The sequence below is a fragment of the Lontra canadensis genome, unplaced genomic scaffold, assembly GCF_010015895.1.
Source record: "Lontra canadensis isolate GAN:19392208 unplaced genomic scaffold, GSC_riverotter_1.0 scaffold105, whole genome shotgun sequence".
Lineage (NCBI taxonomy): Eukaryota > Metazoa > Chordata > Mammalia > Carnivora > Mustelidae > Lontra > Lontra canadensis.
This window is the reverse complement of record NW_022631099.1, coordinates 3,769,863-3,780,838: the sequence shown is the minus strand read 5'-3', so window position 1 is coordinate 3,780,838 and position 10,976 is coordinate 3,769,863.

The window sequence follows — 10,976 nt, the reverse complement described above, 5'->3', positions numbered from 1 at the left end:
ACTTCCCTTTTGTCATTCCTCACCTCCCTTCTTGTCCTGCCAGCTCTGAGCCTTGACATACCTCGAGGGCTCTCTTCCTTACTTAAAGCAGCAGCTGGTTCTGTGTTTCCACGTAAAGGAAAGAAACCAGGTGGGGATAAAATTAAAGAGTCTGTGTCTCCGCTCCTTCATCTATAAAATGGAGATTACGATTCTAAGTGCATGGATCCTATAATGTACACCATGCACTAGCGCTGCGCCAGGCATAGAGTAAGAGCTCAGGGTCTCGTAGCTACATTTTGGCCTATTAATGCCTGCTTGAGTCCAGACTCCCGAGGCTGTGACAGAGACCCATCTCAAATTCACTTAAGCCAAAGAGGAGAGGCGCTGGCTTACTCGATCATACCATGGTATCAGGAAGACAGAACCTGCTTCAAGTATTTACAACAGAGGGAATTTAATTTAGGGAATTGGCTATAGAGGGGATGCGGGACCTGAGAGACCAACAAGGGACAGGAACTTAACTCAGAAATACACAAGAGCAAGAAGCTACTCCCACTCTTAAGGCAGAGGGACAAAGGTACTGGAAGCCTCAGATTATGGTAATGCATGGACACTGGAACCATGGCAGCTGTGTCCAGAGGAAGCTAAAAGCAAGGCGGCTGCTTCTTTGCTTCCAGCCAAACCCAGCTGAAAACCAGGAGACACAGGAGCCCAGGAAAACACAACTCCCTGATTGTCTAACCTAGAGCATGTGCTCTTCACCACCATAAAATAATGTCTCCCTTGTACGACCCCATGAATACCACCCCCACTGGTCCTTCCCTTCCCCAGATGCTATAACTGGTCCTTTTCTTGGTCATGAAGTATTTAAGGGGCCCCGGTCAAGTAGTTGGTCCTTCTATTGAGTCTACTTGCTGGGAATGTTCACCAGATTTCTGGAAAGCCCCCTGAATCCGGTATGAAGTTGTCAGCCTTGGCATTCTGGATCCGAGTTTCCAAAAACACCCATTAGGGAGACATGACCAAGACGTTGTGGGACTCCAGGGTCAGAACATTGTGTCTTAGGGCTGAGCACTGGGTATTGGCTGGGTCAGAAAGGACCAGGTAAGTAACTCAAGAAAAACGAGCACTGTTATTCACTCTGCTGCCACAGGAGGGTTTTTTTGTGTGTTTTTTTTTTTTTTTTTTTTTTACTGAAAAGTGGATGCCCCATTTGGAAGCCAGGCTCAGCAAGGCCCAAGCGCAGAATCCGGTTTGGAGAAGTCAATCCAGTATTTTAACTAATGATCATATCTAACAGCAGGCTCTGAAGGCAAAGAATGAGATATGCTGAGTCTTGTCAAGAAATCTACGAATGAAAGGGGATTCCGTGGAGATTATGGAGTCAAGAGTCAGTGGTATTCATCTTCAAAGGGACTGGCTCACATAACACGCACTCCTTCCGCAACCTCTGAATCCCAAAGCCACAAGTGAAAACACTTCCTATCTGATGGAAAAGTATTCCAGTCTGCGGGACCAGGCTCTTGATAAGGCAGTAATTACCAGAGCGAATTTCACAGATACAAAGGCATTTTGAAATTATTTTAATTATTCAAAAGCCTGATTAATTATCTAGCCTAAGGATCAGAGGCCAAAGAAGGAGAAAACTGTATGGAAGCACTTACCATGACCGGGGAGGGGCAATTTCAACTGCCTTCACACAGAGAGCTGTTCTCTGTGACTTCGTAGCTACATCTTAGAGCCCCGCAGTGCTCACAGAGGATGGACCGCTGGACTGGCCATTAAGATACCGGGCTTCAGGTCTGCTCCCAGCACCGACCCACTGCATCCTTGGCTAATTGCCTTCCCCTTATCAGAACTCTGTAAAATTAACATGGGAAAAGATAGAGGGGGATACTATAGGTAGTCCCCGGGCCTCTGTCAAGTGCTGTATTCTATAGCAATATGAGACTTTTTTTTTTTTTTTTTTTAAGTACAGACACCACTGGAATTTTTCCTGAGACAGTATAAGTCCAGGGAAACTTTATGAGCATGGAAGGGCTCTGATCATATTCGAAGCTGAGAAAACAGTCAGACACTGGTTTGGGGTATATTCAGATGGGAAGAGATTAGATTAGGAGTGGGATAGCATGAGACTTGTCAAGGAGATGGGTGTGTCCTAAATCAATGTCTGCCTTTGGATGGAAAAAAGTCCTCCCAGTCATGGAGTTTTTATTGAGCATCTCACAGACACCTGGGGCCCTGTATGAGGTACTGTCTTCAAGGAGTTTCCTAGGTAAAGGATGCCTTCCTTAGATGGTAGCACACTGAAAGGTCTATTTGGATGATGATGTCAGAATATTCTGGAAGCAGAGACATTATCCACTTTTACTGAGACGGTAAGTCATGCCCCAAGCCTCTCTGCAGACACAGTGGTGAGATTATCTCCTCAAGCACGCGCCCTGTGTGGGCTTGATGGCTTTCCTCACCTCCAGCCTAGCTCCCAACACTCATCCCTAGCTCTTGACCAGGGGTGAGTGTTGGAGATCCCATAATGTTTCCCATAGGAGAAATTTTCAATCAGCATTGGGACAGTTGATGGAAAGCTTTCCATTTGTTCCCTAGATGGTTCCTCTGACAACCCACAGAGAGTTCCTTCTTGACTGTTTCTAAGAGCACAGCACAGGGGTGAATGAAGAGCATGAACCCTGGATCTAGATTATCTGGTTTGAATCCTTGCTCTGCTGTCCCCTGGCTGCATGATCTCGGGCAAGTTAGGCAACTTCTCTGTGCCTCAGTTCCCTCGGTATAAACAAACTTATTGTGATAAAGATTAAAGTGTGTGCATGCAGCGGATGTGATGCAATGATGTACAGACTAAAAGCTATGTTCCATCCTACAATTCTCTTCAATTATAGGATTCAGTTATCCCATGTCTAAAATGGGACAATAATTCTTATGCATTTATTCAACAAATATTTGCTGAGGTCTTATTAAGTGCCAGTCATTGTTGTGGGAGCTTAAAATACCACACTAAATATAACAAAGTCCCTGACCTGAAAGAGTCTGCACTTTTGTGGGTGGAGGGGGCAGTCAGGACAACCAAAAAAAATGTGTAATGTGGAAAAAATATAAAGCAGATGAATGTGGTGGTATGCACTTTTTAAAAATTTTTTTTTATTTATTTTCAGCATAACAGTATTCATTGTTTTTGTACCACACCAGTGCTCCATACAATCCATGCCCTCTCCAATACCCACCACCTGGTGCCCGCAACCTCCCACCCCCTGCCCCTTCAAAACCCTCAGATTGTTTTTCAGAGTCCATAGTCTCTTATGGTTCACCTCCCCTTCCAATTTCCCTCAACTCCCTTCTCCTCTCTAACTCCCCTTGTCCTCCATGCTATTTGTTATGCTCCACAAATCAGTGAAACCATATGATAATCGACCCTCTCTGCTTGACTTATTTCACTCAGCATCATCTCTTCCAGTCCCGTCCATGTTGCTACAAAAGTTGAGTATTCATCCTTTCTGATGGAGGCATCATACTCCATAGTGTATATGGACCACATCTTCCTTATCCATTCGTCCGTTGAAGGGCACTTTTAGTTAGGGAAGAACTTTCTGACATTTGAGCAGGGATCTGAGTCAATGGAACAAGTAATCTGAAGGCAGAAGGTAGACTGAAGTCCTAGGGAAGAGCAAGTGCCAAGGGCCTGAGGCAGGACCAGGCATGACACAGGCAAGGAACAGCTATGAGACCACTGTGGCTGGAGAAGAGGAGGGGAAGAGAAAAGGGTAAGTGAGCTCGCCAGGGAGAGTTTTAGGGCTTAGAGCACACAGAGCCTCATAGGCCAGGTCAGAACACGCAGAGTATCCTAAATGTGCCTGGAAGCCATCAGAGGCATTTGAGGGAAGGGTGACAAGTTCTGACACATACACGAATTACCACTCTGCAGGGCAGAATGTGATGCACTGGGAAGAGACATGAAGTGTCCAAGAAGTTAGAGGAGAGGGGTTATTTCTGACTCCGGAGAGCAAGATAAGCTTCAAGGAGCTGAGAAGACATTAAGTGGGAGGAAGCCAATATTTCCCATCAAGGTGAACCTGCAGACATGATACGTGTGGGATGAAGCTGTTAATCTGTTTGTTCCTTCACTTCTCAGTGCAGTGTCCTGTATTCAACTCTGATGACACAAAGATGACTGCCACCCAGCTTGTGCCTGCCTTCAATGAGTGCACAGCACAGGCCCAATGGAGAAGAGAGAGGACACAGGTGTTCATTCCTCTGACGCTACTAAGACTCTGGGCGTTGGTGGCCTCCAGAACTGAATGAGGTGCCTTTCATGTCTCCACAACTCCAACGGATTGGCAGGTATTTTTCCCACAGGCCACGACCTGATGATACGCCCCCTGATGGAGGCAGCTCCATCGCCAAACCCATTTCACAGATATGCAGTCATCTTCAAGAAAACCTGAAATCCGTTTGGCTACCATTACAGTACCAAGCTCCTTACCACGGCTCGCTGTCCCAAAGGAAGAAAAAAAAAAAAAAAGTTAAAATCCATCCTGAGACAAGAAGTGGTCCCAAAGAACAAGCCGTGTAGCTTCAGCGCTAATCAAGCTCTTGGAGGTCCCAGTGAAAACTCTGCCGAGTGTTTCACAATAATTAACTAATCTAATCTTCGAAATGGTCTGCCACCCTGCACATCCAGACATGTCCCCCAGGGCTCCCCAGCAGGATTCAGTCCCGATCCCCCGCAGTGGTGGCTTGCTCAGTAACTCGCTGTGTCTTGGCCATTCTCTTTCCTGTTTTCCTTTCCCTTTCATCTACCTTTACCTCCCAATTAACTTCTTGCTCTTAAATCCATGTCTCCAGGTCTGCTCCTGAGAGATGAAGATTAAGATACTGCCAAGGGAGGGAGGGATAGGAAGTACCATATTATTATCCTTATTTGGCAGCCAGGAAAACTGAAACAGAGAGGTTAAATAATCTGCCCAAGGCCACAGAGCTGGTAAGAGGCAGACAGATCCTGGCTCAAACCCAGCCAACCACGCTCCAAAATCTGTGCAATTAACCCTGACACGCTGCTGCTTCTGCTGGGGGGACAACCCAGACCACTGAGCACCAGCCTCATTTACTTGATTTTGTAAGACACGCAGGTTGGTGAGCTACACAGATTCATCTATAATCTCCTCTTTGGAGATCCAGCATGTAATTCGGAAGTGTGTTTGAGAAGGTAGTTGATGTTATTTTCAATGCAGTGGCAGCCACACGGTGATCCATCAGCCAACCCTCTTTGACAGAGAATTGATCTCCCAGGTCAGGAAGCAAACCTCAATTTACGTAGGATACACTTGGAATGTGCCCTCTTAGTAGCACACGGAAGATAAAGCAGAGTCAATGACAGTTCTTGTCAATGAGTTTGTTACGGCAAGAGGCTCTTTGGGCTGAGGACCACTGCTGACACTCCAGATGTGCGCCTTTTTTTTTTTTTTTTTTGGTATGATAAACACGTTGCCTGTGTCTTTTAGCCCCACTTGTCAATTTCTTGATGTTTCCAAGTCCTCTTTTGATCCAAGCATCTCCATCCAATGGCACAAAGGCAAAATGAGTACTTACTTGGTTCCCAGGCCATCAACCATTCTTTTTCCTTCAAACTAGATCTCTCTGATTTTTCAATTTTGTTTCATGTCTGGATGAGTAATTTCAGAACCAGGAGGTTGGTGAAGTCTGAGCTTCCTCACTCAGGATTTCTTGCCTTTGCACAAAAAGAAAAGCCCATTGTAGCAAATTGTCTGTGTGATTCATTTTTTGCAGGCACTGACGAAAAAAAAATTTTTTCTTTAAAGACATTTGTAAGATCCTGGACCATTATGGTAGGAAATAACCCCCCAGAAAGTAAGACGGGCAAGATGCAAAAAATTTAGTATTAGATTTGTTTTGTCATTAGAACGCTTATCCCTTCTGCTTTTTGGGCAAAGTTGAGATAAAGAGGATGAAAAATTGAGGAATGGAAGATCTGATCAGAACCGCCTCTTCTGGCCTAAAGATTAATGTTTTCAAAACACAAATTTATTTTCTTATGGCAAGGTTTTCTGTTCTTTATTCATGCCTTTAAAAAATTAAAAATCATGTGGCTGGTTTCTCCCTGCTTCTCATACAAGATTTTCATGCTCAACCAACAGATAGAACTAAGTTTTTTTTTTTTTTTTTTAAAGAAAGTGGGGAGGGAAGGAGGAAGGAAGTGAAATGGGAAAGAGGGAGACAGGGAGACAGGGAAGAAAAATAGTATGTGGAGGACATTCTTTCGATTCCAATCTGTAACTACCTCATTGGCCATCCGTAATGAAAATGCAACGGACATTATCCAATGCCTCACTTAACTTCATCTGTGTGAATTCAATCTTTTAATGCATTCGTTCCATCATCTCAGCTACAGAAGGACGGTGGCTTTGGTCAAGAAAAAGAGTCTTTTAGTTGGCTTCATTCAGTATATATATACCTTGAAGCTCTTCCTCAGAGCCTCACTGAGGATGTTATAGAGCATAACCTAGCCTCACACTGCTGGACTCTTGAGAGGCTAGGTTATACTCTATAACAACCACCCCAAGTCTCAGAGACTTGAAACAATACAACTTGATTTCTTACTTATATGATATCTATCTGCTGCAGAAATATACTAGGACCTCCAGTCTGCACTGTCCTCACTCAGGGGCCCAGGCTGATGGAGGTTCTATTTCTGTCCTTCAATGGTTGCTAAAGCAGGAAGCAGGGAGGTGGGCACTCCTGCACTGGCTCTTAAACATCCCACCCAGAAGGGACGCAAGTCACTCTGCTCACATTTCATTGGCCAAAACAAGTCATGTGGTCGCGATTTAGTTCAAGGGGGTAGAAAAACACAGCCCTACGATGTGCCCACAAGAGAGGGCAACCCAAAATATTTGGTGAGTATCTAATGCCAACCATACATGCAACTCTTTTTTAAGCATTTTTTTTAGGTTTTTATTTAAATTCCAGTTAGATAACATACAGTGTAACCTACAAGTCTTGATACGGTGGAACTCATTGTCTTTAAAGATGGTGATACCAAAACCATTTTTAAGCAGTTCCCCAGGAGAGGAACAAATTAAATGCTGCAAGTTCAAAGAAGATTGGGAAGCCGGGCCTTACAAAACGAGCAGGATTTTTACAGGTAGAGATGAGAAATCGGGCTTTTTAAAAGTGCAAAGAAGAGCAGGGCGGGGGTGAGATCACTAGAACGTGAGTTATGTTATGAAAGAATGAGTAGTTTGTGTTGCCGTTAAGTAGTCTGTGTTTAGAAATTCGTAAGATCTACGAAAAGGGGAGGGGTCAGCCGCTGGAAGAACAGCACATCAGGCTAGGGAGGCTGAACTTCTTTCAGAAGACTGGGCTATCTATCACTCATTCATTCATTCATTCACTCACTCACTCATTCATTCATTCATTCAATATGTACAAGTAACGATCATACCAGGCCCTGATGATGTAGCAGCAAGATAATGAGAATGGAAAACAGGGAATGACTTTGGTAAAGATTTTGAAGGAGAATTGAAAGAATGGAGAAAATTGATGAAGGGTGAATTTATGAGGCTGGGAGTAGAGACCAAAGGTGACCCTGGAGGCAGAGTACGTGTTAGAGCCAAGCACCCAGAGAGCTCAGGAAGAATGGACGTGGAGAGGATGGGGCTAATGGATCACAGGATGAGCTGGATTCGAGGTACCAAAGAGCCACACAGAGGGGCATGCCCACCCAGCCACATGTCAGCTCAGCCGTGAGACAGAAGGGAGCCCTCTAGTGGACACTCTTGGAGCTCAGCCTAATTCTCTCACCCTGGTGTTGGTGGGGGGTGGGGGGTCATCCTCTGGCCTTTGCCTCTGATGGCCCATATCTGTGACCCTCTAGAAGACTGTCTTCAGGCTCCTGGAATCACTCTGCACATGGACACACACACAGAGATGTGGTGTATGGACCCAGGTGTTTATGTCTCCCTGGAGTAGACCTCAGTCAGTGACTGGCTGGTAAAAGAGAGGAAAAGCCCAGTTTTCAGGACAGCTATGGGGTGTGGCTTCTGCTCCAGCATTCCCAATGAGGTTGGGAAGAAAGCTCTCCTCTGTGGACTTTTGCCTGAAATCACATCTTAGGTCCTTCCCTGGCCCACTTCCCCTACTCTCCTTACTGATTTCTCCTGGGAGCAGTTCCTTAATAAATCACTTCCAAAGAAATACCTGTCTCAGGGTCTGCTTCTGGGGAGCCAAGCCTACATCCAGCACCTGTAGTGTGCTAGGCCCTTTGAATAGAACACAACCTGGGTTGTCAAAGGTCACCGTCTGGGGGGGGAAGTAGGTGTCTGCATTGATGATTTCAGTACAGTGTGTGAAGGGGCTATAAGACAGAGATGCTGGGAGGCCCTGGGGAGGCATGAAAATCAAGTCAAGGAAGGCTTCATAGAGGAGGTGACCCCTAGACTAGATCTTAAAGGAGGAACAGGATTCTGCTAAGAGAAAAATAGGGAAGGGCAATATAAGCAGAGAGAATACTATACCAAAGTCAGCAGGCATGAAAGGGATGGGGAAATGAGGTGTAGGGAAGCTTCCAGTGGTCTTCTATTACTGGAGCATAAAGGACAGAAGAGACAGTGGTGGGCAGAGGCCACAGATGAGCCGGGAACCACCTCGGGGGTAGGATTTAGGCGAGAGAAGCCAGTCTGGCCATTAAGGAAGTAGTCATGGAGGGAGGACACAAGGTCTTTAGGCTGTCCTCCCAGTTCACAGTGCTGTCCCGGGGGCAGCTCTCACAAAGCCTAGTCCCCATCCCAGCGGCACTTAACTGCACCCCCCAACTTCTCATCAGTTGATACTGTGACCTACAAAATAGGCTCCCAGGGACAAAATGGAATAAGCAGAAACTACCTGGCACTTGTCTGGGAAACTTTTTTTTTTTTTAAGTTTAGGTTTTCCCAGAAGCAGAGTCAGACAAGGATTTTGAGCCCCTAGAATTCACTGGGGAGGTGTAGAAAGTACCAGTAGAGGCACGGGGAAGTGAGATAAGAAAGGTGAGGCAGCCAGTACAGGGCGTCTTATCAATGATCAACATGACCACTGTGGGCAACCAGAGCCAAATTTCAGGGGAGCTCCGGGAGATGAGGCAGGACACACACCTGGATTTTCCTACTCCAAGAACAAGGTAGCTGGGGTATTTGTACCCCAACTCCCATTAATCCTGGCCTGAAGGCTGCTCCCAAGGAGTGTGAATTCCCTGGAAGGGAGCAAAATGCCAGCAGGCAACAAAATGCAGGTGCAGACCATTGGAAGTCAGGTCACTGTCCCCTGACGTAGTAAGTGGCAGGGGGAGGTTGTGCAGGACACCACAGTGGGCACTGTGCTCTGTGCTTCTTGCTCCCCTCCCCGGTTATGGAGGAGAAACACCCCTAGGGATCTGATTTCCCCCCTTTCTCCTCTGCCTGAAGGTTAGAAAAAGAGTCAGAAAGAATCACCAGTCAAAAGGGGGACTATATCAATCCAGAAACCATTCAAGTATCATTGTCCCTAACCTATTCGGGGCTGGCATATCTGCCAATTGGCACAGATTCATTTCCTCACTCCATAAAGCAAGTGAGCAAAAGAGAAAACTAGCTCATAATAACCCTTCTACAAAGTCGAAGCATAATTTGACTTTGGAATCTCCTGGTTCTTTTCACCTGAAAACGCTAGCATAAAGTTGCTTTTAACACACCACATTCTACTAATGCAGCGACATGTACTTTTTCGAAGGCCACCGCCATGAGGAAACCGAGACTCTCTTTTTAAGTCCATCAGTTTGCAAACTGTTGTGGGGCCTAGGAGCTCTGCAAGGGTGTCTGAGGCAGAGAGGAAGTGGGGAGGAAGAGTTTCTTCCTGCTATGTGTCCCCATCTTAGTTTGGGTCTCCCTCTACCCTGAAGCGGAGCCTGAGACAAGGATCCAAGTTTGGGAGGCAATCCCAGGAACCACCAGCAGGGGAGTGAGGAAGGATTAAAGAGAAGGGAGGGCAGCCAGTACAGGATGTTAACAATGCGGTTACCACTGTGGACACCAGAGGCTCGCACCTCCTGGGAAACTCTGGGAGCCAATCCAGATAACACACCCACCTGAGGAGTGAGGGACCTAAGGTAGAAATACCCCAGCTCCCAGCAGTCATGGGTTGAGGCCAGCTGGTGGTACGTGTTAATTTTCTAGAACTTCCAGTTTACGGGCCAGGTGGCAAAGGGACTCCGGCAGCCAGGGAAAGCCCTGGGGGGAAGAGGGGAGGGAAACGTGTGCTGGCAGCTGGAACTCGGTGGAATGAACTGACCTTGTGAGGGCAAAGGAACCTGAAGGAGGCAGCACTGGCCTGGGATCCAACCATCTACTCTTACTTCTCTAAGAAGAAAGGCTTATATCTTACCTGTTCCATATATCTAGGTGTTGGGCTGTTAAATGCAATAACAGAAATAAGCTAACACAAAAAAGTTCTAAAACCTCGGGTCTGATCCAATGCATGTATTTTACGAACAAGGACACAGAGGCCAGGAAAGAGAGTATGCAACTCCCCGACGCAGAGCCAGGACCAGACTGAGGTCTCCTGAGCCACGGACCAGGCCTCTCGCCACACTGCACTCATTTCAGCCAAAGCCCATTTTGCTGCTGTTTCATTTTTCCCAATTCCATTTCTTCACATTATCCTCGCTCTCCACGAACGCCCCTGTGACCTCGGCTGGACTGTTTCTCAGCACCAGCCACTCTGAGATCTCTGCTAGTCATATATAATGCCATTCTCTTTCCATCTTTATCCAGCTCCTTTGACAAAACCTTTTGTACATTTGCAAACAGTGACCAAAAGTAGAACCAGAGCACTGATGTTGGCACAACCACTTTGGAATTAAATGTAAATACTCCCTCACTGGGGGAACATGCTGGGCTGATAAAACAGCTTCTGCAAATACAATATCAAGGGGTCTGTTTCTAATACAGCTG